At 45.0% G+C, this 22,601-nt stretch overlaps 1 protein-coding gene across 9 annotated transcripts in view; it reads left to right on the top strand.

Moving 5' to 3' along the window:
• The first annotated feature begins 3,692 nt into the window (after positions 1-3,692).
• Positions 3,693-22,601, top strand: part of GATAD2A (GATA zinc finger domain containing 2A) — a 111,807-nt gene continuing 92,898 nt past the window's right edge. For 4 of the 9 annotated variants that reach the window (XM_077841793.1, XM_077841797.1, XM_077841791.1 and 1 more), the window contains exons 1-2: positions 3,694-3,909; positions 7,294-7,413. The gene's annotated coding sequence lies outside the window, so the exon portion shown is untranslated. Of the gene's footprint in view, positions 3,910-7,293; positions 7,414-8,297; positions 8,340-22,601 lie in introns of all 9 variants that reach the window. The other 5 variants (XM_077841794.1, XM_077841786.1, XM_077841795.1 and 2 more) reach the window with 3 other exon arrangements.

Below are 22,601 nucleotides of genomic sequence, written 5' to 3'. Positions count from 1 at the left end.
GGAGGAAGCTGCTTCTGACCATTCTTATTTTTTGGGTAATGATGAAGACTCTAGATCCTTCCAGAGACCATTGGCACTAGGCAGATGTCTGTCACTCCTAACAGATTCCCCATTTCTACAGAGGCCATTGCTTGTCCTAACAACTGGATGTGGAGCTGCCCTTTCACTATCATGTCCACTTGCCTGCTTGACATTTTTGGTTTTGTTTTGTCCCAGAGCTATTAGTTCCAGTCACTTCTGGTGGAATAAAAGATCTCCAAAGTGATGGACAGAAAATCAAAGAAATGATGCCTGAGCCTTAGGAAAGGAAGCTGTCAATTATAAATAAGTCTAGATCTCTGTGTCTTAAAGTAATGTGGAAATTCCAGGGAAATGCTGGTAAGATGGTAGTATTTTTAGTTATCCTATTCTGGGAGGTAGATTCTGCTTGCATGCATCCCATGGTGCAAGGTGAAAGATACTCTCACTCCTTTTGACCCAAAGGGTTAGACAAAAATTCAGGGTCTTCCAGGTTGTTCCACTCATGAGGGGAAATCGGTGATAGAGTCAGGTATTTTTCTGATGCAATCCTGTTTATTTACAAAGAATGTACAAAGTCCTGTTTCCCTGAACACAGCAGGAAGCAAACAAGAGACCGTCTTTGCTCACAACTCCAAGCCTCTTTTCCAGTGGCCACTTAGGCCCAAATCCACAAAGGCATTCAGGCTCCTAAGTAAATACACAAACCTGCTCCCTCATTTAGCCTGACTGGAAAGGAACAGCTGTGACACCCACTAGTTTCAACCCAACCAATAACAATTTGAGCTGCAAGTAGAATGTCCCTTCATGAGTTTGTTTCACTCTAGAGAATAAGAGCATTAGACATCTTTGCAATGCTTCTCTCTTCCTTAAATAGGTATAACATAGAGGCCTTTTTGAGTACAGTGCTATGACCGTTAGGCTCTTGATCACCTAGAACCAAGGACAAACTGAACACGATTTCCATTGCGGAGGCACAGCTGACCCAATGTGAACTCAGCAACTGGAGTGCTTGCTAACCGCTGTCAAGGTTTTTGGAGGCATCATGGCAAAGAAGAGTTGTATGATGGGATCTGAAGGATAATGGCAGTTTTGCAGATATTTGCAGGGAGCTTCTCCTAAGAGTGAGGGACAGCACAAAGGTGCTTGTTTGAAAATATAACAAATGGGCAATGGAGGCTAGGATTGTGGCCTGATTCAAGGTGCAAGTCAACCTCAGTAGTGAATGAGACACGATAGGTTGGGTAGGGATAGGTCATGAAGAGCCTTGAAAGCAAATACAAACTGCTTACATCTGATATGATGGAGAAGCCAGTGGAGAGATGCAAAGAGAGGGGTAACATGGTCAAAGTGACAGGCTATGAAAATGATCTTTGCAGCAACATTCTGAATGGATATGAGCAGGCCAAGATTTCTCTAGTCTTGACAAATGCAAAGGATCTCCTTTACTCAATCCGTCAGAACTCATTTTTCAGATTAACAGTACTGTCTGTTCTACATGGGTTCTTATACTGCCCTCAACTCTGTAGTATCTGAGTGCCTTCCAGTAACACACCCAAGCAACATGACTTGATATGTCACATGTGGTTTGTTCTCTCATCCTCTCTCCAGGGAGAACAATTGTGTTCAGTAAAGTGTTTTGTTTTGGGAAGGTTTGTGGTTTTTTCCATGTACTTGCTGCTCTTTGTTTACGTTGGGGAAGACCGAAGAAACGTGCCTTGCAGTTGGAGCAGAAGCTGGTGAGTTTTATGATGGTCTTTAGACCAAGCCTCCATGTATGTGGTTAGATAGTGTGATTGTTGTATGGTACTGACGCCAAAGGAATGCCCAGCTACACTTACTGACGCTCAGCAGGGTGGCTAAGGAAGGCATGCTAGCCATTACTGGGGACCTGAAGAAATGGTACCTTAAACAAGATGAAGTCTTTACATGAAAGAATTGCTAGAAACCCTGCACAGTGGTGGCCAAGAGTCCAAATTCTGATCCAGTTCTATTTGAACATAACCTTACCCTATTGGAAACTGATTTGACACTGGAAGTGATTTGACACGGGTCACACAGCCAGACCATGGCAGAGTGTGGACCAGAATCCAAATCACCTGACTCCCAGCCCCATGTCCCTCGCACTAGAGTAGAGTGCTTCCTCTTAAAATGTGTTTGAGGTGCGCCCATTCAATCGCTGGAAGTGAGACAAACCAGATTGTAGGGACCAGCCAGCTCATTATGTGCCTCCCCACTCTCCTCCCTGCTCTGCCATCACTGCCCACCTGCCCCAGCACCCCCACCCCTGCCCAGCCACCCCACCCAACACCTTCACACGCTGTTCCCCATTGCCACCCAACACTCCCACACGCCTCATCCTCCCAGCCCCTCATGCTGTCCAGCCACCCAACACCCCCATACACCTTGTCCTCCCTGCCCCCAACACAGGCCAGTTGCCCCACCCCCATACGCCTCGTCCTCCCTGCCCTGCCCCTAACACAGGCCAGCCGCCCCTTCCCCCATACTCCTCGTCCTCCCTGCCCTGCCCCTAACACAGGCCAGCCGCCCCTTCCCCCATACTCCTCGTCCTCCCTGCCCCCAACACAGGCCAGCTGCCCCACCCCCATACACCTCGTCCTCCCTGCCCCCAACACGGGCCAGCCGCCCCACCCCCATACGCCTCGTCCTCCCTGCCCCCAACACGGGCCAGCCGCCCCACCCCCATACGCCTCGTCCTCCCTGCCCCCAACACGGGCCAGCCGCCCCACCCCCATACGCCTCGTCCTCCCTGCCCCCAACACGGGCCAGCCCCCCCACCCCCATACGCCTCGTCCTCCCTGCCCCCAACACGGGCCAGCCGCCCCACCCCCATACGCCTCGTCCTCCCTGCCCCCAACACGGGCCAGCCGCCCCACCCCCATACGCCTCGTCCTCCCTGCCCCCAACACGGGCCAGCCGCCCCACCCCCATACACCTCGTCCTCCCTGCCCTGCCCCCAACACGGGCCAGCCGCCCCACCCCCATCCTCCACACTGTCCCCCACCCCTGCCCAGCAACCCCACCCAACACCGGGTCCCCCACCTCCACACCCTGTTCCCCATCGCCACCCAACGCCCCGTGTGTCCTGGCCTCCCTGCCCCCCACCTTTGCTCCCCATTCCCCCGCATGCAACCCATCCTCTTCCCCCCACTGCTCCAACACCCCCCATCACAGCCAGCCACCCTCCAGTGCCCAACCCCCCCATCCTGCCTCCTGCCCTGACCTCCCCGCCCCCATCACCGCCCCCCTGCCCTGACCCCCCACATCCCCTTGTGCCCTGTCCTCCCTGCCCCCCACCCCAACAACCCCCTCCTCCATACTGGCCTACGAGGATTAAACATCGCCGGTACCGGCCCTTTTAAAACGAAGCCCCCCCCCACTTCTTTTGAGCCGCTATCCGCTTCCGGGTTTGTTCATTGGCTGATTTGGCTGTCGATCACCATCTACCGGGAGGCCGTCCTTTTCTCCCCCCCCCCCCGCTTACGTGCCCCCCATCCCTAGCTGGTTGGTTGGCGGGATTATAATCTTGCCTCTTTATTGGCTGTCGTAGCTGTCAAATTTCTCCAGGGAGAGGCAGAGGGGCAGTCAGTAAAATCTGCCTAGCAACTGGTGTGGGCGGGAAAAGCGTCCTAAGGAGGTGACGGTTGGTAGCGCGCGCGCCACCCTGGGAGTCCCGCGCCGCCGGTGGCGCGCGGCGCAGGGGGAGGGAACCCGGCGCGAGGCGGGTCTCCCTGCGCGCGCAGCCCCCTCCTCCTCCTCCCTCCTCCTGTCAGTGGCCACCTGAGGGAGCCGCCTCCCCTCCCCCCACGGCCCCAGTCCGGCCCGGGCCCCGCTGAGGAGGAGGAGGCGGCTCTGAGGGGGCTGAGGAGAGTGAGTGGCATCCCCCACCCCCAGCAACTTGTGGGGCGCGGGGCGCGGGCGCGACAGGAAACGGGGGCCGGGCTGAGGGAAAGGGGGTGGCCAGGGCTGAGGAAAGGGGGGCGTTGGAACGGAGGGAGCGGCAGGGGGGCCGGTCTGGGGCCATGGGATACCGGGGGGCAGCGATGAGGGAGGGGAGCACCAGGATGTGGGGACAGGCCTGGGGGCGGGGGGGGGGGGCGAAAGAAAAGGCGGGCACCGAGGCTGAGGAGAGCGGTGGGTTAAAGCCAAGAAGGGGGCCGGCCAGGCCCGAGGAAAGGGACGGGGCGGGGGCCAGGCCTGAGGAAGTGCTGTGCTCAGGGAACCAGGAAGAGCGGAGGGAAGAGGAGGGGGAGGGGGAGGGAAGGGCATTCAGGAGGCCGAGTGCTGGGGGTGGGGTCGGTTCTGAGGGAGCCAGGGCTCCAGGAGTGGGGGCTGGGAGAAGGGTGGCGGGAATTCTGGGAAGATCGGCCTAAGGAAGCCCCAGAGCTGGGCAGAGAGACATTTAAAGGGAGAACAGAGCTCAGGAAGTACCAGGGACGTGGGCAAAGCTGGGGGTGGCGGTGGCAGGGAGGAGGTAAGGGTGCATCCTGGGAGTTGCCCGAGGGACACAGCCAGCAGAGGTAAAGACAGATCATTGGTGCCAGAGACATGGTTGGGGGCAGTATATGTGCCAAAGATGGGCATCTTGCGAAGAACTTTGGGGATAGGGCTGTGGTTTCAGAGAGGGTCACAGTCAGCAGCAAAGTGAGATTGAGTAGGAGGACATGCCAGAGGGAAGATTTATGATATGGGAAGAGAAGGGTGGATGCTGAAAATGGAGGGCACTTTTTAGGGTAATGAGACTGGCACAGGCTTCTGTGGCATGTTTGGGAAAGTGAGGTTTGTGGAAAGTGGCATGGTATGGACAGACTTGCATGACCCATACAAAAGCTTAAGAAGGGTGAATGCAGGCAATATGAGGCCACTTGAAGAAAGTACCTGCAAAATACTGGTTGTGTGTTGAGGAGTGCCAGATGGGATGAGCTCATGATGGGGTTTAAGATGGATGTGTTGTTGTGGGGCTGTTGCCAAAGATGGGTAACTGCACTTAAGTATCCATCTAGTGAAAAAATGGGTTAATTTCCCCCCTCTAATCTGACAGCATCTCTTATTCCTTTGCCACTATCAGTCTTAATTTTTCTACTTTCTGTTGGTGTGTATCTCTCTAATACCTTTGGGGGTGATACAATATGTATACAAGACAAATTCTATACAAAATAAAGTTATATTGTGTCTGTGGTCTACCACCTTCTCACCCCTCAGCTATGGTTAGGAGAATGTTTATAGGTTGCTTTTTTTAAAAGAAAAATTTTTTATTAATTTTCTGTCTTGTATTTTTTCCTTCTATTCCCTGTCCTTGTAGCAGAACAACATTTCTCCCCAGAATAGCGTAGGGTAAAGCTAGTGAGGACAAAATAGAGCTGTTCTGGGTGCCAACTCAGAAGGGGGTAGAAAGGTTGTGCTCAGGTGATAGTTTTCAGTTTAACCCAGCATTGATGTCAATTCAGCATTTTGTTTGTCACTTTATAACAAATGACTTTTGGTCTGTATATGCAGTCTGTATACTTACATACATGTACATCTTTTTCTGTGATGCATATTGTAGCAGGTGCTATAGTTAAAAGAACACTCATCTTGAATATTTGAAAATGACTAGTCCTGTTTTCTGAGTGAGCATTGTTTAAACTGCATATCCTGAATTTAAAAAAAAAATCCTTTAAGAAAGAAGTATAACTGTTTTTCTACTCCAGTGATATTTATTGAAGTTTCTTCAGTTTATATAGTTAGAAAAGGAGAAATTGATTATACAAAGGATTAATCAAATGTATTGTATACAAAGTGCTTTCAAAGGCACAAAATAAACTGAAAATACTTAATCCCTGGCTGGGATGATTTAGTTGGGGATTGGTCCTGCTTTGAGCAAGGGGTTGGACTAGATGACCTCCTGAGGTCCCTTCCAACCCTGATATTCTATGAATCCCCCCCGCCCCCCCGGGTCCCTTCCAACCCTGATATTCTATGAATCTCCCCCCCCCCCCCCCGCCGCCGCCACCAACTTTTTAGTAATTTTAGTGTCATTTGCAGTAGGGGCAACAGTTTAATAAAAATGTCACTTTTTCCAATTGGACAGTGTTCCTTTTTAAGGTTTAGGTTCAATTTCCATTCTAACCTCTCTTCTTGTACCATGATGAATTTTTGGAGAGTTTTGAGACAATCTCATGGCATGCAAGTGTGAAAAATAACACACACATTCCAAATAGTAACCAGTTAATCTACCTTACACTATAGTAGATTTATTTAACTGCTGCTGCCACTTTCAGATGGCAAAACATTTCTCTCTGCCTCTGAAACTGAAACTTGTTTTAAACCAAGCAAGTAACTCATATATATTTGTACATAATGTATTTCCCCTATTTCTGAAAAGCCACTTGAAAGATGTGAATTAGCTTTTATCTAGTAGAGTACAATTCCTGACACTACAAAGCCTAAACCTCTTAAGCTACATGTACAGTATGTAAAAAAACACTTTAGCCTCTTTATTGCAGCAAAAATTAAAGGGCAGTGCTAGATTTGGGAATAACCTGGAATCTTTTGCGCCTCTTTCAGTAGAGCTCAGGTGCATTGGACTCTAGTGCCTTCTTGTGCTTGAACTTAGGGAGTCAGTTAAGTCCCATTTCCAAAGGCAGGTAGGAAATTAAAAAAAATAAGGGTGGGGGCATGTTAAATGGACCTTGGGTCTAATTTTGATCAATCTTAAAGGTGCAGTGGGATTTTGACAATACTAAAAATGTTTAGTAGCAGCATCATACAGTAAAATCAGAATTCAGGTTTCTTGCTCACTAGACCAACATGGACTAGCATTACTAATCTTACCTAAAGAGAAGTAACTTGCACTTGTGATTGATTCATCTCTGCCTCAAACTTTGAGAAGTATTGATGGACTTCACAACCAACACTACTTAGTAGTAAGAAGTGTCTGCACAGGGCATTGTGGGCTAGAGTGAGGAAGAAAGAAAAAGAGAAAAGGAAGGAATCCATCAGGAAAAAAAACTCGAAACAAAAATGTACTTGAGCCTGGCCAGGGGAGGTGCTCTCCATTCCCTTATAGGATACCAGGATTCAATCTTTTTTTCTCCTAAATAAGAGTGCAATGAGGGGTATGGGTTTTTTTTACTATTGACCTCTCTTTCACATTTTTGGCCTGATCAAGAGTATCTCATCTCACAGTCTTGGTACATTAAAAAGCTAAATGGATGTGACATCCATGGGGCAGTGGTGAGGGTCACACTTTCTAAGAATAATATCCCTTTACAGGTCCATTTTGCACTCCTCTCTCCCACTGAGGAAGGCTGGATATACTTTTCTGCAAAGCCCACCAACACTGTTCCAAGCCAATGCAAGAGGGATGAGGACAGTTGAGAAGAATAGCTGCAGGTATCTGCTAATGCAAACAGGGGCTAATTGTACAAGAGTAGCTGGAGGTGTCCTTCCTCAAAGGTTCCTTGAACCCACAGAAGTACCAGTGTTGGGACCAAAGTTTACCTGCTTGCACCACTGTGCATTGCGTTGCCATTAGCTTGCCCTCAGAATAAGGAAACAAATGTTTTGTGTTGGCCCCCGCTAAGTGCCAGAGCCACATCAACACAATTGGACAACGCAACTTGATTAAAAGGATGGTTAGCGTGACTTGGGGTTGTGTTGGAGTTGGAGGAACACTTTCCCCCATATTCACTTTTACGTTTACTTTAACTGAAGACTTCATGCTTTTCACTTCTTGAATTGTAGTTTTTAGTAAGACAGGTTTCTAGATTAGGGAAAGTCAGCAAATTAAGATCAGGTGTGAAACATGCTTATAGTGAACACTCCCCCAGAAATAGAACAGAGCACATATGGAACCAGAACTTCAATTTGTCTGCCTTTATTACAGTTTCATTTTAGAACATTAGCTACATAAGTCAGCCATGGCATCAATTCATCCTTTAGAATTCTGTTGTTTAAGGCCGATTCAGACAATTGCTGCCAAAGCTGCAACAGCAGGGGCACATGGGTAATTGGGGTGAAGGAGTGCCCTGCTAGTAAACAGGTTGAAATGCTAGTACGGGGTCTAGTGCATTTGCTTCTTTGCTGCATATAGAATCAGTGGCTTTGTGCTAACAGCTGTTTGATAGCAACTTGAACCTACTAGATCATGAGGATGTCTCCACCTTTATTACTATTCTTGCTGGGGCATGTTGCAAGATTTTCTTTATTTAACAGTAACCTCTGTCTTTTATTCCACTTTCTTGATACATTCCCTATTTTCCCCATTTTTCTTGAAGCTGAACCTCACTCTCCTAGATGACAAAGCATGAAAGTTTGAGGTAGGTGGTGGGGTAGTCACACAATCTTGGGCCTTGTGTCTTTCCCCCCTTCTCCAAACACGTAACTTCAAAAGGCCCAAATTTCTTGAACCTGTCATGCTGCTGCCACTATCATATAACAGGGTTTTGGCACTTATCAATTATGATGCCAATACAAAGTTGAGTGAGTCTTTATCTAACAAGAAGTGTCAATTTTTAGAAGAATTCTTGGATATATAAAAGGGCTATGGAGACCTAGCAATAATTTACATGTGTATGTTTACTGATAGAGTTGCTTATTTATATACATGAGCAATAACTTAACCATCTAAGTCCAAGTGTAATCACTTCAATTCATATTCATGGACCTGTTAGCTATCCAACAATTGATTTTATATAACCGAAATAGCTGGGGAAGTGAGAAATTTCCTTCCTTCTGGATACAATGCCAAGGATGTTAAATCTCTAGAGACCCAGATAAGAGCTCTGCTGTCCTTTTTTGGAATTATTAAACAAGTATAGAATTTATCCATTCAGGAGAACACTGGAACCATAGAATTTGATTGTCTTGTAACATCTTCCTGTTGCACGATTTATGCCCTTTACAGATTCAGGATAAGACCTGTGTGGTAAGAGCTTCCCTCCTATCCGAGGAAAAAAAAACAAGGGTACTGTAGGATTTGATGATGCAGTACATGGCACTCTTCTCTCACAGCCAACACCTCACCGTCCTATTAGGGATAGTTTGTTATTGGAGGTATCATCTTTGGGCTGTGATGTAAATTAGAGATTCTGATCACATATGTGCAAATTCCCTGACACTTTTTATTGCAGCAGTAGGGGTGTTTGGCTTTGGTGTCCTGGCCAAGTTTCAACTTGGGTAATTACAATCTGTTTACCAAAGTCCACCTGTAGTTTCAGCTGGGTACAGTATTCTTCCTCTCTTCCTAGCCAAAACTTGTATAGAATTGCTGTGCTCTGTTAGTCTATTCCACTTTCACGGGAAATTCTTATGTATATGTTGTTTGTGAAGTGCTTATATAAATGTTGGGTAGACTCACAACTATCCTTGAGAATACGCAATGTCAATTTTATTATGATACACTTTAGACCTTACATATTTATAGAAAATATTCACTGTGCATTCATGGTAACTTTTCAACATTAAAGGAAGAGTTAACTGGGAAAAGTCAAAGGAGGCAGTGTCTTCATCTTTAAAAATATTAGTTTGTTTTAAATATGCTCTAACTAAACAGCTTATCAGAAGCTCTTAGTCACCTTTCCCATCTAAGACAGGAGCGCATGGCTTGAGAGACACTGACATGATTGTCTGATTTTGAGCAAACAAAGTTTTTTTTTAAAAGTAATTACAAACAAAGAGAGGATTTTTATAATAAGTCCACAAGTGTCTGTAGTGCACCCTCTTACAATGTGGACATGACCCTATTTAGTTAGATCATAGTTCTAATCTAATGCCTTGTTTTCAGTCACAACTTTTTGAAGCTTTCACTTTTGGTCTTGAAAGTGCTCTGTGCTTGGTCTCTAGCTGAAGATGGGTTTAGGGAAGTGAGAGTAAAAAAGGTTCGAGCACAGAGGAGAGCAGGATATTTTTCTTCTCCCACTACTTATTTTTTTTAGAGTCTTATATCCAGAATAGTTTGGAGGTTGAAGTCAGACAAGGAAATAGTATTCCCTAAGGATCAGTGCACAGCTTTATCCTGGAAGAAACTGGTTTTGATTTGACATGTCCATTTTTTTTGCTAAGCTCTGTTGCTGTGTATTTTAAAGGAGGTTTGATTCTAGATGCATAGAAAAGATAATTGCATCCAACTCAGTCTCCCAGGTACTCCATACTGATTAAGAACCTTTTCCTAATGTCCCTAGGAAACAAAGGTTCTAGTAGAAATAGTTGCAGCAAGTACACTGCCAGCTTCTCAACCAAGATGCCCCTTTTAGCCTAGGGGATGTACAGATGGCTGAGGGAACTAGAAGTTTGAGTTGTGTACACTTACTAACTCTCTGCTCTTTACAATTTGTTATTGAAGCCTGCCCCAATGGGAAAATATACTCCCATTTTACAAGTGGGGAAACATACGTTATGTGATTGACCCAAAACAATATAGGAAGTGAGAGACAGAACCCAGATCTCACATCAACAGAACTACACACTCATTGCTATGACTTTAAATCGAGGTTAAGTGATGCTATCTGTGAGAAGGGATTCTCCCTTAGGAGTAGGGTGACCAGATGTCCTGATATTTGGGGCTTTTTCTTATATAGGCTCCTATTACCCCCCCACCCCCGTCCTGATTTTTCACACTTGCTGTCTGGTCACCCTACTTGGGATGTGTTTGCAATGTTGATATCTAGTCTAAACCTTCTAAAAAGCAGAGATAGTTGAGGCCTTGCATATGCCCCTTCATAACTTTGAATATTCAAGGATAGAAAAGGAACTACATCATAACCATTCCTCAATTCCCTGTCATTGTCAGAAAGTCCCTCCCTCTTTAGTTGTGCCTTAAAAGGCACTGACATATGTAGAGTTGTACTAGTTATTCTGCATTGTTGCGAGACTTCCACACTTGACTTTAGTTCTGTGTCTAACTTACTGTAAAGTTATCCTTGTATTTTTCATCTTACTACTTTTATCCGTGTAGCATTACAAGAATGATCCCAATAGGAAGTCTGGGTGCAGATTGTCCCCATCTTGCTTGACACTTATGCCTGTCACTAACCAATAATTCCACTGCTCAGATTAATGTCCTGTTTTATGGTGTATGGTTTTTAATCCCTACATCAGAAGAATACTTTACATGTGCAGTCTGAGGAGCCAAACTGCCTGTAGCCAGCAATGTTTTTAGCAAAGAAGAAAGCTTGATGCCTTGTTCAAAGTCATTGTATTCAAAGAACTCCAGAAGAAAATTGAGTTACATCTGACAGCATTTCTTGGGATTTCTACAGATAGGACACCCATTTTCACCAGATCTAATTTTCTGTATGGCCAGAACTCTTGACAAGTACAGAGAGTGCTTTCTTTGGACTCTCTATGGGCAAATGTGGCTAGCTGCTGCCACAGATCATCTCTACTAAGGATCCAAGGTGCCCTTGGATTGAACATAAATCCTAGGACCACCTCACAGTTTAGGAGCAGTTCTTCATTCCATATATACAAGTCCACTTACCTTCCAAACCCCCAAAAGAAACATTTCCCCCCCCCCCACACACACTCCAAGATATTCAGAAATCAATAGCTTGTGAGATACCAGTCACAATACAGCAAGATCCTTCAGGAGATATGCCTTCCTGCACCCTATATGACAGACTGCTAGACTTTAATGGAGGCTTTTGCAGGTCTGGTTAAGGATAATGTACTAGCAACAATGCCAGCATGGAATGAATAGCAACTATGTCCTAAAGATTCAGGACACTCACTGGTGACATACTTGGAGCCTGTAAGGGATCACATCTGAAAAATTTCAATTCAAAGTGAGATCCCGAGTCAAAATTTCACAAGTGTATTGAAACCATACAATCTGATGGACTTTCAAAGCCTCTTTCACGTCAGGAGCAGATCAGTCCAGAATCATTTGCTACATCAGTCATAGGTGGGGGAGTATATTAGTCTTGTCAGGAGATGGTCAAGGTTTTAGGCATGGTGTCTGCAGTGCAGGGCCAACATTGCCTCTGCTTCTTCATGTTGCTGAAAAAGAAGACATTTCAGCAAGGAAATACACCAACCAGCCCACTCAGTCCCTCAAGGACACTATCGTAATGTCTTTCTTCTAGGGATGGAGTAACCCACAAATGGAGCTTCTTCCTCATGAAAGAGGATGCAAAGTACAGTCACTTTTGCTCCAGACCTGGCAAGAACTATGGATTCCTGACAGTATTGTGTATATCTTTTCTCCATTACTTCATATTCAAAGGATCACAAAGAACAAAAAAGGATAAGGCCCATGCGATGAATGTAGCTCCAGCTTGGATATATTCATTTGGCTCTCAGAGCACTTGCCTGTAAGAGTGGGAGCTCCAATTGCCAGCTCTCCCAGATTTTCTATTGCAGGATCAGGTTCTCTATTTACGTCCCAAATCTCTGAACACAGGTGCATAGATGCTGGATTGTTAGTGGATTATGAATGGACATTTCTCTGAAAAATTAAATCTTTGAGTACAAAGTGTTCAACAAAGAACAATGCATTCAGGTGGAAATGTTCATTATTGGCCTCAAAAGCAGCAATAAAGAACCTCCGTACAGGAGAAAAAGGAGTACTTGTGGCACCTTAGAGACTAACAAATTTATTTGAGCATAAGCTTTCGTGAGCTACTGCATCCGATGAAGTGAGCTGTAGCTCACGAAAGCTTATGCTCAAATAAAGTTGTTAGTCTCTAAGGTGCCACAAGTCCTCCTTTTTGCGAATACAGACTAACATGGCTGCTACTCTGAATCCATGCAGGATGTGGTCCTTGTTGTTAGCATGTGCCCCCTCAGTCTTCTCCAGACTAAAACCCAATTTTTTTCAATCTTCCCTCATAAATTATGTTTTCTAGACCTTCACTCCTTTTTGTTGCTCTTCTCTGGACTTTCAGCAATTTGTCCACATCTTTCCTGAAATGTTGGCATCCAGAACTGGACAGTACTCCAGTTGAGGCCTAATCAGTATGGAGTAGAGCGGAAGAATTACTTCTTGTGTCTGGTTTACAACACTCTTGCTAATCCAGCCCAGAATGTTTCCTTTTTTGCAACAGTGTTACAATGTTGACTCATTTAGCTTGTGAGCCACTATGGACGTCACATCCCTTTCTGCAGTATTCCTTCCTAGGCAGTCATTTCCCATTTTGTGCATGCGCACCTGATTGTTTCTTCCTAAGAAGAGTATTTTGCATTTGTCCTTATTCAATTTCATCCTATTTATTTCAGACCATTTCTCCAGATCCTTGTGAATTTTAATCCTATTCTCCAAAGCACTTGCCACCCCTCCCATCTTAGTATCATTTGCTAACTTTAAGTGTACTCTCTCTGCCATTATCTAAATCATTTATGAAGATATTGAACAGAACAGAACCCAGAACTAATCCTCATGGGACCCCACTTGATATGACCTTCCATCTATGAACCACTGATAAGTACTCTCTGGGAATGGTTTTCCAACCAGTCAAGCACCCACCTTATAGTAACTCTATTGAGGTTGTATTTCCCTAGTTCATTTGTGAGATGGTCATGTGAGACAGTACCAAAAGCCTTACTAAAGTCAAGATATATCACATCTGCTCCCCTACCATCCACAAGGCTTGAATGGTGAAAGCCATAACATCTTTCACCATTCCTTTTAGCCATCCTGTCCCTTTCCTTATTGAAGGGCTTGTGAAAGTGTAAGCTCTGATGTGCAAGAGTATCCCGGATTTAATAAGGTAATTAGCATCGCTTGTCAGTACTTTAGAGACTTTTCTGTAGAAGTCACAGCATTCAGAGCACCTGCCTTTCAATGTATTAGGCTTTACCTAAACCATACACCCTTTTCAGATTCCCCCAACTATTTAATTCTGCTCTATCATTACAGCAAGAAGTTCCAGGTACAGTTTGGTGAAAGGGTGTACCAAATGGTAGAGTTATTGGTGTGAGAAGGATGAAGTGCTGGAGCATAGTTCAGGGTTTCTCAACCAGGGATCCACATAATCCTGGGGGTATGCAGAGGTCTTCTAGGGCAGGGGTTCTCAACCTTTCTTTCTGAGCCCCCCCTAAAAACTCCAGGGCACACCTGTGCTACTACAGCTGCTTTTCTGCATATAAAAGCCAGAGCTGACATTAGAGGGTAGCAAGCATGGCAATCGCCTGGGCCCCCCGCAAAGCTAAGCTGCTCAGGCTTCACCGTCAAGCCCTGGTGGTGGGGGGGCTCAGGGTGGCAGGGCTTTAGCTTTTTGTCCTGAGCCCTTGTGAGTCTAAAGCTGGCCCTATTTGGCAGCCCCCCAGGGGGCCTCGGATCCCTGTTTGAGAACTGTATTTGAGGGAGTACATCAACTCATCTAGATAGGTGCCTAGTTTTAGAACAGGCTACTCCAAAAAAGCACTTGCAAAGTCAGTACAAACTAAAATTTCTTACAATTACTTCTTTATAGTGCTCTGTATACTGTACACTGAAATTTGAGTACAATTTCTATTCTGATAGATGGTAAAAGAGTAAGCAATTTTTCAGTAGTAGTGTACTGTGACACTTGTCTTTTTAGGTCTTTTGTAAGCAAGTAGTTTACATGAAGTGAAAGTTGGGGTATGCAAGACATATCAGACTCCTGAAAGGGGTACAGTAGTCTGGAAAGGTTGAGAGCTACTGCTCAAGTTGACAAGAGCCACGTTAGTATTCGTAATTGGAACTAGGGAAAGACCTTAGGGAGAATGCCCTTTAATAGCAGGACTTTATGGCTCCAGCTGCAACCACGTTGCTTTCCTAATTAGATGCTCAGTTTTAGCATGAATCTGGATCATATTGCATCAGCTCTGATTATTGGAACAGAATATGTATGCCACTTTTATCCTGTGCATCTGTGCCCCATTCATAAGTGAACTGTTCCACCTCATCTTAGAATAAAGATCAACTTGAGCTTACTGCTGCTAAGACATGCTAATTCTAGTTCTTCCTAAATTCCCCCCCCCCCAAACCCCCCCCCCACCTGCTTCTGTCTCATTAGCCTTGTCTCATTAGCCTAACTGGTAACACTGAAAGGGCCACCCACCAGTCCACATAAGAGTAATTAATGAAGTGCAGCTGGTACCCTCCTCTGCGGAACACTGTCACCTAGTGAGACCCAGAACCTGCCAATTTCACCTCTGGAATTCTGATGGCTGTCTCAGACTTCATTCTCCTGTTTGTCCACACCTTACTGTGTACTCAGTTAGGTACAAACACAGCAATTGAGGCCCAGATGAGGGGTGGGGAGGTAATACTTTGCTGGCATTGCTTTAACACACACAGTAAACAAAGATACTGGGGAAAAATATACAGGTGTTGCTTACTAAAATAGCTTCTGTATAGTTTTGTGCTATCAGATTATAGTTCAGATTTAGGAACAGTACCTATATAAAAATTTGTTCCTCAATCATCCTTGCAGCACAGTAACTGGCAAAGGTGTATGGAAGAAGTTGTAAGCAGTCAGATTTTGTTTATTGTGAAAGTTCAGATAATAGAAGTATTTTCATTTAACATCAAGAGTGATTTTTAAAAACTTGATTAAAAATAAGTATTTATTAGGCTCTGGGTTTTGTTGAAAATTGACATTTGTTGAAGATGATAGTTTAGTACCACACCTCAGACCAGTGTAAGCCTAACTTTAATACTTGTTTACACACTATTTTGCAGGATTCAAGCCTATTTAAAGCTAGACATTGAGCTCTTCAAACTGCTGGTGTTTTAAAATGCTCATTTTATTTGAAGGCTTACAGTAACCAAACTTATGTGGTCAAGTGATACTTATCACAGTAACTTAGACTTCAACAAAAAATGGGATCAAAGTTATTCCTGTAGCTCCTTATCCTTTTATATTTCTTCTCTAAAGGCACCACATCACACGAGTCATGAAGGGAACTGTTAGAGTGACAAAGTCCTTGTGCCTTCCCCCATCAGGTTAAGCAGAAGCTCTCTTTTCACATATTTCTATCATCTTTCACTCTGAAAGATCCCAAGTCATTTTACTTTTTAAATAAAGATCACTTCCATCACCACTGAAATGCAAACACCTCTGTTATGAAACTTTAAAACCACATATTTTTGGACATAGTGAATAGTTTCTCAAACTGAAGCTACAGAGGGAATTGAGGCAGGTAGAGAGCATAATTACGCAAATTGATATTTGGCTAGGATACTGGAGCAACAGATCCTTAATCTTCTGAGAAGTACCATGATTGTGGAAAAGGGTCAACACCTTAGCTTTAAGTCTATGAAAGGAGGCACTTCCAGCACCATGCTCAGTTTCTGTTGGCTACTGACACAGGGAAAAGCATCACTTACTGAAACATTTTTTGCACCACTTAGGTCTTTACACGTACTGACCTTGCTCGCTACTTGGTGTTCATAAAGGCAAGGAAGGCAGTGTGGCTCCAGGCATGAAGAATCTATTCATGTATTTTTAAGTGCCCATATAAACAGCTTTGTTTAAAGCTACAAACTAACCTTTGTGGGCAAAATTGAAAAGAACTCTTGCAGTTATTTAGAAGTTCCAGGTCTGTCAGCATACTAGATGATAAACACAAACGAAGGCTCATGAGTAGATACAACACTGTTTACTTGCTTGCATGACAGTGAGGCGATTTCAAACTGATCATGCAGGTGCCCAAATATTCAGTAGGTGTGACCACAGACTTAGCATGATCAGGAAGCATAGTAGTGCTAGGAGGAAATTTTTCAGAATCAGCTTGGATATTTAGGACACCTAATGTGTGTTCCTGAATGACACTTCTTTAATGCAGGAGAGTGACACTCTCCTCCATCCCACACTTGAAAAGTTATTTAAATGATACTTAAAGAAGCCGGGGTAATTAATCACCTCTGTGACTACCCTTGTTTCAAGTGTCAGATTATTGTGCTGTTTGCAACTAAGTAGTTCTAGCTTTCTTTTTTTTTTGGGGGGGGGGGGGGGGGAGGCGCACGTGGGAAAGAGATGGGAGAAACACAATGTGGACCAGCAGAATTCTTACAGTTATAAGAAATTTTGCATCACTAGCCATCTCTTAAGCCTTACCAATTTTTTTCTTTCTAAGATTCTGTCTGAAAAATTACAACAGGTTATATTTAACTATAAATGTGTACCAAAAATATAAATATATATTACATAATGTGTATGTGGTAGATAAAGATTTAGTTAAAGCTCTAGCATTTCTCCTCTTTTCTAGTAGTAGTTTCATAGAACTTTACACATAAGTCAGTGTCAGGAGATATATCATTTCAGCAGCCTGCACAGATCTGTTGTGAGTGAGTTACTGCACCTTGTCTACATATTACCAGTGCCACAGAATAGTGTGTGCCTGGGATTTTGCTTTTGCTAAGAGTACAACAAAATTACAACACACATGATTTGTGGTTTAAATGGCAGCAGGCTGCAACTTTATTGGTTAAATATTTGTAATACCAGCACAACTTTTAAAGGTTTGTCAGCTGTGGGGATTACTTGAAAAACTCCAGTACTAGTTTGCTTCCCAACTCTTTCTTCATGTCTCAAGATTGAAGCACCCTCCCACCCCACTTTGAGAAAAGAATCCTCCATCTCCACAGCAGCATCTGACAAAGGATTTGAACTTTGCTATCAAAGGGAGACCAACCTCCTGCCTCCCACACCAATAGTAGCTGCACTTGAACTACATCCACTCTCAAATCATTACCTACTAAATGCCACTGGCCTATCACTTAGCTGGCACACCTCACCTCCACAAGTTCTTCATCAGCATACAGATAGGCAAAAGTGTTCTCTTCCATCTGTAAATCTGTACCCAGACAATGTGGAACAACTCTGCACAGTCATACACAATGTCATATTTCAAAAAGCCACCCCAATTGCAGTTTGGATTTCCTGGATCATTTTATTTTACAGTTTACTTTTACTAATTCTGTAATCACTCTTACTATGAACCATGGCAATAGTTTTGGCCAAACCAGGTTTGCCACAAATACATCTGTTTGAGTACCACTTAGTCTTTTAAGCTTAACCAACAGATCTCCATACCACATCACTAAGTAGTTTCTTCTATCAGAGAATATATTAAGGGTAGGAGCTGGTCCTATCTTATCCCTTGCACACCTGAATGGTGTGCAAATGTACTTCTGCTCCACCACTAGTTTGTGCACCCATAATACAGTACTGCATCCACAGATCCTGCGCATGGAGAGATACAGCTACCAAAAGAAATCCTCTCTCCTCTACTCAATCCCTCTTGATGCACAGACACACACTACAGCAATTTAATTCCCAGCTACCAAAAGCCGGGACATAGACCATCCTACAGGAAATCAGCTACCACTGCAGACATTATTACCTCAGTCTAAAATGCATTGGACTAAAGCTCACCTGGAAGCAGCCAAGAAGAGCCAAAAGGCTTCTGGAGCACTGCCATTAGATGAAAGTGTCAGCAGACATCCATCCTCATGCAGGACAAACAAGCCCTCCTCGTGCCAGTTATATAAGCAGATAAGCCTCCAGTCCCAGACCGACCAGGCACAGTTTCTTCCTTTGTTAGCAGAGGTGCCCCACTGAATTTGGAATCTTAGTCTATTTTGTGGAGGCATTTTTGGGGGGGATGGTGAGGGAGGAAGGGGCAGATCCCCAACTAATGGTTGTTGGGCAATAAGGTTCTAGGCAAGCCATCCAACTGGTCCCATTGCCAAGTTTCAAACCCTGAAAATGTCAGATGGCTGCTGTAAATACTGTGTGGAACAAGAGGCTCTCCACTTCTGATGCTGTAGCCTTCCCGATATGCTCCCAAGTCCTCATGTTGTTTTATAATGAGAAGGCAATGAATCTTTTGAAAGAGGATTTGATCTAGCCCATTCTTCAGATAACAACCTTTTGCAAGATTCCCCATACCCAGCTGCCTGGGAAACAGAGGACGCTGCTGGCAAATAAGATGCTGCTGTTGAAACAATCCAGCACTTGAGCCTCTATGTGGACTACAAATTACAGGATGTGATCCACAGGCAGAGGCCGGACCACAGAGAGACCCAAACTTTACTCAGTATCCCTGCCATCACTATGAGAATCTGTCTGCTTCAAACAGCCAGTCATCAAAACACCATATTCCTAGAATCAGGGATATGAGAGAGAGAGCTGGCAACTCATTTTGTCATACTAGATAGACACTATATTCAAATGTGTTATGGAACAACAGAACAAGAACAATTCCACCCCCTGAGAATGAAGCACTCAAAAGAACCCCCCCAGATGCATAATACAGTTGTAGATCTGAAGGCCACTCCCATTTGGAGTACTAGGATGACAAACCAGTAAACTGTTAAAAAGCACCACACCTCAGACAGAGGAAAAGTCTTTCTGCATATCCCTAGTAACCTTAACATGGTAATGGAAGTAAGGCCCTGGTTGCACAGCAGAGTACAAATGCCAAGAGAATGCTCAGATTGGATTCAGGGCCTGACAAGCAAAGGTCAGTACTCCATTATCTTGGAGAGGTGAAAGTAGCCAGCCAAACTCCTACAGTATGCTCATTTTCTTTCACAATATAGTGCCTCACCTGGATTTTAAAAGAAATACTGTGGTAGAGGTTTGAATGTGGGGGCAGGATCCTCATTCTTCCAAAGCCAATCAGAAACCCTAACAAGATATTTGCTGCTAAGTGATTCAACATTGCCTTACTTTGTTCTGAACCATTAAGGTGATGAGCTTCCAGTCAACAGATCAGCTCCCACAAAAAACAGCCCAGTCTAGATGTGAGGTGAACTGCAGCCTTTCAGAGGCTGCACAAGAAATCCCTATTGGCATTGGCTTGTTATAACATAAATGCCCATCCAGGGCAAAATCAGATAAATCCAAGTCTCTGGAATGAATTGGTAACAATCCAAAAGCTGATTTATTAATCACAGCCCTTCTTTTGTAGTCCTGAATCACAACTATAATCTGGCCAGAACCCTTAACATACCAAACAAACTCAGGGCCAGTTAGGTCATTCACTGAGCTACCTTTGATTTAGCAAAGAGGAGGATTCTTACCTGGAGTCTCTCTCAGGGACCACACCAAAGGTTAAGTAATGGAAACAAGTTAGAGAGCTCAGCAACATAGCCAGTTTGGAATTCCAGTAATAACTTGACCCACCTGAATCTACCTGACAGCCTTAAGATGTGGCACAATAGTGTGTCAAAGGATCTTCATTAGGAATCGTAAACATACACACAGATAAAGCCAACTCAAAAGCATGATTTCCTTTTGTGTATGTAGATCCTGGGCAAGTTAATTGGGGTGGGATCTCTTCCCTCCATACTGAATAGGGCACCCTAGTCTTTACCTTTCTAAAGGGTGCAGCTTCATTTTGTACTCTACAACTGAGATATATTTTTCTAGGTATTTAAAAAGATCTGTCAGGCTGCTTTTTGTTAATTACGACAGAATGAACTCAGTGTGGAATTCCAGTTAGCAGTAATTTGGGCCATCTTGAGATTCTTAGGTATAGGAGTCTTCATATCTAGCCTCCCATCAACCCAGTTGCTGCTTCCTATACAACAGGGAAGCTATTTCAGTTTCTGATGCTGTCCAAGTCTTTTCCTTCTTGGTCTTATAGATGGTGACTGAGACCTAGAGACTGAGTGATTTGCACAAGTCCATTTTTCTGTGATAGGACTCTGCATCCTGTAGGTTGCCTACAGAGGCCTGGAACGGACCTCCAGGGTCACTTAGTCCAGTCCTCAGCTATCATAGGCAACCTGTCATATCCCATTCATAACTGTATCAGGCTCCATTTGATAGCTAGTTATGTTGTTTGCCCCCAGTACTCCTATTGGAAACCTGTTCCAGAACATCACTTCTCTGATGATTAGAAGCCTTCTTCTAATTTCCAGCCTAAGTTTATTCATGGCCACTTTATAGCCATTTATTCTTGTGCCATCATTGTCATTTAGCAATCTCTTTTCCCTCCTAGGTGTTTCAGAGTGTGTGGGGATGAGGGGGTTAGAGAGAGAGAGAGAGCAATCATATCCTCTCAGCCATCATTTTGCTAGACTAAACAAACTTAGCTAGGCAATTTTAGTCTCTTTCTATCCAGAGTTATCAGTTCTCTGTGTTGGGGGAATTGTACTGTGCAGCACATGTACAGATAGATTATGTGAACCAGCAACCTTTTGGACCTCAGCCTCCAAGCTTCTAATACCATACCAACCTGTGGCATAATAAAACTAATTCAATCCTGGCAAAGCCCGGAGTGTCCCCAGCAAACTATATACTAGCTTCCAAGTAACTTCCAGCTTTAGGAGCAGCTGTAGTCCTATCCCCCTCAATCCAGGGTGAGGTATCAGAGTACTAGTACTACTCCTCGTTCCTTGACCTCTGCTGAGATCTATAACCAAAAGGAGTCTCTCCCACTTGACCTGAAGAGAAACTTGCTACCTCCATGACCATCCTAGCCCTTTCTTGCTCTTCTACCCAGGCCCCTCTCGCCACCCCATGTCCCCCAACACCAGAGGCTGAGAGAATAAGGAAAGCCCTAGGGCAGTGGTGGATTTAGAGTTAGTGGGGCCCTGTGCACAGCTTCATTTTTGGGGGCCCCCCTTGGGACCCAGCCAAGAAAACCAACACTTTTCTCTCTCCCATTTTTCATTTTTTTCCCCTTCTTCATCCTTCTCCTATATTTTAAGTAATAGGAAGTATATGAAAATAAAGTGAGGTACCTTGATTGGGGCAGGGAATTGGGGTGCAGGCTCGGGTGCAGGCTCTGGGCTGGGGTTGGAGTGCAGGAGGGGAGCAAGGGGGTGGTGAAGCTCCCAAAATGACTGGTGCACACACCCCTCCAGCCACAGCTCCTAGGCAGAGGTCAGGGGGTCTCCATGTGCTGCTGCCCGCAAGCACCGCCCCCACAGCTCCCATTGACCAGCAACTGCGGCCAATGGGAGCTGTGGATTTGGCATTCGGGGCAGCATGCAGAGACACCCCGCCTCCTCCCAGGGGCCACAGGGACATGCTGGCTGCTTCCGGGAGCAAAGCGAGGGAGGCAGCACAAGTAGGGAGCTGCCTTAGCCCTGCTGCTGGCACATCTCTGCATGCCCCTTAGGTGATAAGGGGGCAGCGGGTCTACTTGTGCTGCCCGAACCAGTGTGCGGAGCCGCCTTTCCCGCCACCAGGGGCGCGCAGAGACATGTCAGCAGCCAGCCACTTCTGGGAGCGGCATGGGGCCACAGCATTCAGGCAGACGGCCTGTCTGCACCCTGCTGCATCGCTGGCTGGGACTCAGGGGCGGGTTGTCAGCTATTTTGTCCTGCATTTTGGGGGCCCCGTGCCACCACACGATTTGTTTTTTGGTAAGTCTGCTCCTGGTCTAGGGTACCACCTACTTGCCTGAGGGCTGTTGGCTATAGGATACTAAGAAAGGGGGAAAGAAGGTAGATCTCAGCGCTTGGCTGTCCAAACGTTAAGCTCTACCAGCATGAAGCACTGGGAAGTTTTTGGCACAGGTGGTGGAAGCCTAGAAAGGCTACAGTGGCCAGACCATGGAGTCAAACACAGGAATAGGTAGCCCCATATATCAGGGGTCTCAAACACGTGGTGTTATTTTCTGCGGCCCACCAGCTCCCCGCGGCACCCCTGCCC

Source organism: Eretmochelys imbricata, chromosome 25 (genome assembly GCF_965152235.1).
Source record: "Eretmochelys imbricata isolate rEreImb1 chromosome 25, rEreImb1.hap1, whole genome shotgun sequence".
In the NCBI taxonomy this organism is placed as follows: domain Eukaryota; kingdom Metazoa; phylum Chordata; order Testudines; family Cheloniidae; genus Eretmochelys; species Eretmochelys imbricata.
Note: the sequence above shows the minus strand (reverse complement) of the source record. Positions and strands in the feature narration are given on the sequence as shown.